The following is a 5,706-nucleotide window of genomic DNA, read 5'->3' as shown; positions in this document are numbered from 1 at the left end:
AAAAGGCAGTGTGATTTTTCTAGAAATGCCCAGATAGCTGGTAAGACTTTATTTCTGGGTGTGTCTAGGAGAGTGTTTCTGGAAGAGATGAACTGAATTGGTGAACTGAGGAAAGCAGATGGCCCTCCTCAATGTGGAAGGGCATCATTCAATCCATTAAGAGCCCAAAGACAACAAAAAGGCAGAGGAAGGGCTAATTTGTGCTCTCTCGTGAGCTGAGACCCATCTTCTCCTGACCTTGGATATTGGGGCTCCTAGTTCTCAGGCTTTCACACACAGACCAGGTCTTCCACCTTCAGCCCCTTGATTCACAGGTCTTCAGACTTAGACTGAATTACACCACTGGCTTTTTGGTTCTCCAGCTTGCAGACAGCAGTTTATGAGACTTATTAGCATGAGCCAGTTCCTATAATAAGTCTCCTCTTTATATACTATATATCACATATACATATATATCCTACTGGTTCTTTTTCTCTAGAGAACTGACTAATATAACTGCAATAAACACAAGGAAACCTTTGGTTTGATGATAAGAGTCCAAAAATTGGATTGTTGTAGGACTGTGTAAAATAACTAAAAATCTTCTTCTTGTGCACTTAAAATTTGTAGGTACCTATCATACGTAGGTATTGAGAAGGACCATTGTGTTCAGTTATAGTAGGGAAAAATGTTTGAAAATCTAGGCATTGCCTTAAACAAACTATTGTGCATTAAAATTATAAGATTTTGTGTTGGAAACATTTGTGAAGAAATAATATATGAGAATTAACCACTCCAGTGTAGTTGGAGTTGATGCCAACACACAAATCAATTGCTAATTAAGGAAGATATTGCAAAATAATTTTTAAAAAATTTTTATTTTATTTATTTTTGGCTGCATTGGGTCTTTGTTGCTGTGAGCGGGCTTTCTCTAGTTGTGGCAAGCGGGGGCTACTCTTCGTTGTAGTGCGTGGGCTTCCCATTGAAGGGGCTTCTCTTGTTGCGGAGCACGGGCTCTAGGTGTGTGGGCTTCAGTAGTTGTGGTTCGCGGGCTGTAGGGCGCAGGCTCAGTAGTTGTGGCGCACTGGCTTAGTTGTTCCGCGGCATGTGGGAGCTTTCCGGACCACAGCTTGAACCCGTTTCCCCTGCATTGGCAGGAGGATTCTTAACCACTGCACCACCAGGGAAGCCCGCAAAATAATTTTATTTAAATGGAATGTTCTGTTGATTGAATTGTTCAATTTTCTACAATTTTTTCAATTTGTTCAATTGTTTCAATTTGTTCAATTTTCTACAGTTGTTTGTGCTGTAACAAACTAATTGTTTCTAAACTTAACTTATAGACATACACATATATTCTTATTTATTTGGCTGCACTGGGTCTTAGTTGTGGCATGTGGGCCCGTAGTTGCGGCATGAGTGTGGGATCTAGTTCCCTGACCAGGGATCAAACCTGGGCCCCCTGCATTGGGAGTGCAGAGTCTTAACCACTGGACCACCAGGGAAGTCCTGACATATACATATATTCTTAACTCTACTGAGAAGTTTATAAGAGTATAAAGCGTTAAAAAAATTAGTTTTAAGCTACTTTTAATACAACTTGATTTTTGTGAGGTATCAATTTATACGGTAAAATGCTATACAAGCCCATTTTATTAGTCCATATACTTTCTATGTTTGTTTTTGAAAAGCCTCCTAGGATATGACCTCTATCTACCTTTTGAGTAAAAGAAAACAAGACAGTAATAAAAATTTAGCTTCCTTCTTAGAAGAACATCAAGGGAATTCATGAGATACAATCAAAAGTAGATAGAAAGCAGTGAACCATTGAAACTACACTGTGTGATTTGCATCGAGCTGTCAAGTGAACTCAGAAGTGAGTACAGATGGTAGGGGAAAAAAAGGCTTTAGTCTTATGGTCTAAAAACAAAATAAATAAAGGACTCTCTTAAAAATGATAACTGAAACAGAGCGGTAAAAACTGAGTCAACAATGTTAAAACCATGGTGATTAACAAGTAATCGCCAGTATTTTTGTCAGTATTTTCAAGATGTGTAAAACCAAGCTCAGTATCCTAAGGGACACACCACTTGGAATGTACAAAAAAAAATTTAATGAAGGAGCTGTAAATGACCTTAGAGATATGTACTGGCTTGACTGTGGGAAGGAGAGGGAAGGTCACCTCAGAAGTCCCAAGATCTAGAATAGCTACCTATAAAACTGTAATCAGTTGTGATTAGGATATAATAACTTTGATTCACAGTTCATTTGGTTTTCTTATGGTTTTTGACTTCAACCATTTCCCTACCAAATTGTTAACTACACAAGATCTGAAATCATGACTTCTTTACCACCTCTCCTGGTAGAGTTCCATGTGTATTTGGAATTAAAATTAAAGGTATATAAACAAGAGAAGGATTATTCTCCCACTTGAACATGTTCTCCAAAAGTGGAGCCTTTCACCAACTATATCAAGGTAGTTAGTTGGTTGGCCTGATTATTTTTAAGATCAGTCTGGAAAAACATCAGGGAAAGGAGTGTGTGAGCAAAGCCTTAAAACCCATACAATAGTCAGAAAGAGGTATCACTTCATGTGATGCTCCCCCAATTGTCCCTGGTCCATCTCCTCTGGCTTGTTCTCCTGATACTATTTAGAGTATACGTTTAGCTTAGAGTATTTTTTCTTTTAATTTTGCTAGTGTGAAGAAAACATAGTCATAGAAAATAATGCTGGAAAGAACCTTAAAAATATTTTTATGCTAAGCTTCTGATGTTATAAATGTGAAAATTCAGGTCTAGAGAGGTCACACAACTTGCCAAAAATCCTATTTCTCATTTGTGTCAGTGCCAGAGTTAGAAGCACAATCTCCTAACTCACAGTCCAAGGTTTTAGTTTCTTTGTTTTATTCTTTGTTAGTTTAAATTTTCACCTACAATGCTAATAGAAGTTCTTTTTCTTAAAGTATAAATCGGTATATAGTTGAGGAGATCTAGAATAAGAATAATGTAGTGATTGTTTATATTAAATATCAGTGGTTGGTTTATACAGTTTTAACTGGTATCTCATTCCCTTTTCTCAAATATATCTTGAGCTTAAATATCCAGAAATGTGGTAAATTTTACCTCATGTCTACAATAGCTACTTAATTTTACTTCTTCCAAAACATACTTGAATTATATACTTCTTTAACACTGCATAATATAAAATGTAGATGGGATAGTCTGTTTTGCATAAAATTTCAGGCTCAGAATTTCATTTAAGGAGATTAAATTCTAGAATCACACATTTTTTAATATTGTGTACTAGTAGATGTACAAGAAAGGTATTATCAATTGGTAAGAATTCTAGGGATATAAAATCTCTCATGGTTATTCATTACTACATTTCTGTTTGTGGTCCAGTAAATTAGCAACCTCATTAACAGAAAACTGTTATTTCTATATTACATAAAAATTACCTTTGTGAATTTATAAAAGAATAAACTGTCTTTGAATCTGCCTCTTCAAAAAGGGTAGATGATTATATATTAAGCAGAACTAACATGTTTAAACTTTACGTTTCTGTTTATTGGTTGACGGTGTAACACAACCTCCAACAGACATTAGGAAAGATTTTTATTCTATTGGATAAATGCAAGATTATAGTATAATAGCTTAATTCAGGCTATATGTATTTTTATATGTGGTTTTAGTATATGTATCTCAAAATTGTTCTAAAATTTTATCAAATTGTTAACCATTCATTTTAAGTTTTTTGAAAATAATTAGTAAGATATGTGTATGTTTGTGGATTTTTACAAAAATACAGAGTATAAAATACATAGATTACTTATATGTATATGTGTGACTATGCAAATGTGTGATACAATATTATTCATATTTCATAAAGCTTGAGACATAGCCCACTCTGGTTTTAATAGGGCCAGACTATCACAGATAGTTTTCAGAGTGACCCAAGCCCACTGAGGACATTTTACATTAAACACATCTTTATTATGATTCTTTAAATATCCTCTTAATAAGCATTGTATAGAACTAGATCACAGTCATTTTTCTGAAAAAGACCTAGAATGGTTTCTCAACTCAGCTGCTAAGAGAATCACTTTTTAGCCAATCACCTTCTCCAACATCTCTACAGAAAGAAATTTAAATTCCATTTAATTGGAAATGATTAATATTTTTAGAGGGGAAAGAATACAAAAGGTAAATAAGAAAATGCTACAAAGTTTCTAAAGAAAGGATCTGATGAGCACAGATGCAAGGCAGTTACTGACAGCAGGATTCCTTAGGGACAAAGCCCAGGACCGCACCCATTTCAGATCACTGGGCTGCACTGACAGATATTTTAAGTTCCTTAGTCTTAGTCCTCCCCCGAGCAGGTGGAAAGGCTGCGGATTTCACAGTAGACTCTGGAGGTCATAGCAGAGAAAGGAGAAAAGAGCTTGAAAAATAGGTTTTGCTGTTGTTCTGGTCACGGTCCTCCCTCCCTCCCCTGCTCCCTCTCATCCCTTTAAATACTAGTATTTTAGTATTTAAAAAAAACTTCTGTAAGTTTCAGGCATAAAGTTTATGGATGAATAAAAACACTGGGAATAATGAGAAAAATGTAAAAATCAAATTTTTTATACTAGAGAATAAATAAAATGTTTGGGGTAAAAGAGAAAAACCAATTGAGGGAAAGCAAATGATTTAGTTGAATAACCCTGAGAAAACCGTCCCTGAACACTGCCCCCCATTACCCCCTCCCCACCAGATCTAATACTTGGAGTAGGGTTTCCATAGAAGAAAACTTGCCGTTTAGAAGTTGGAACACTTTTCTATGATTCAGGTTTAATCATCACCTATACATAAGTTTAGCAATATGACTGTTTATGCAACTCTACAGAAATTATAATCACCTAGCTAATAAAAAAGTGTTTAGAAATATACCCTAATCTAAAGCGTTCCCTAGTATAGAGAGAGAAAAACATGCTCTTCTGTCTCAGGGTGATTAGTTCACAATTCGTTCTCAATTGGCCCCTCTGTAACGAATCTTTTCCCTTTCCCATTACCCTACATTGACTGTTAAAAAGAAACCACAGGGCCCAAATGGAGTCACTTATGCTAGACCATGCCACCACACTGAGGTTTAATACCTAACCTAATTGAAGCTTCAACCTCCCCCAGAAATGTTGTCTTAATTGGTCAGTCAGCAATTTTCTGGTCAGCACCAATGAGGTACTGTCACATGGACCTGCTCCAACCCCCAAAGAAAGAAGTAACCCACCAAGTAAGACCGTTTTCCCTCACAAGTTAGACCTAATCTGAAACAATGCTTTTTTCTGTTAATGACTTCCTTGCCCCGCCTTTGGAAACACTTCCCTTTTTGTATTCCTTTGGAGCTCCCCCTTTACTTGCTAGATGGGATGCTGCCCAATTCATCAATCATTTAATGAAGTGTTTTAGATCTTTTAAATTTACATGGTTAAATTTTGTTTTTTAACACCACCAAATAAAAACAAAATTATTCTCTGCTTAAGACATCTTTAGTAAGTCCTGTGACATCAGGATATGTTTTAAATTGTTTAGCCTACAGAACTTTACCATAAGTCCCCAATCTGTCTTAATTTAATCTGGCTTCATTTTCTACCTCTACCCAAACTTACGATATGTCCTGGTCATGACGTATGTCTCCTTATTCAAGGAGTATATCATACTCTTTAATGTCTCTCTTGCACATTTTTCTTC

General features: G+C 35.9%; 1 non-coding gene across 1 annotated transcript; it reads right to left on the bottom strand.

The window, feature by feature from the left end:
• Positions 1–1,411: 1,411 nt before the first annotated feature.
• Positions 1,412–1,484, bottom strand: TRNAG-CCC (transfer RNA glycine (anticodon CCC)). The gene has a single exon. It is a non-coding gene; the product is annotated as a tRNA-Gly (tRNA).
• Positions 1,485–5,706: the final 4,222 nt, after the last annotated feature.

The sequence above is a fragment of the Physeter macrocephalus genome, chromosome 8 (assembly GCF_002837175.3).
Source record: "Physeter macrocephalus isolate SW-GA chromosome 8, ASM283717v5, whole genome shotgun sequence".
NCBI lineage: Eukaryota > Metazoa > Chordata > Mammalia > Artiodactyla > Physeteridae > Physeter > Physeter macrocephalus.
The sequence above is the reverse complement of the archived record's forward strand: the minus strand, read 5'-3'. Positions and strand labels throughout refer to the sequence as shown.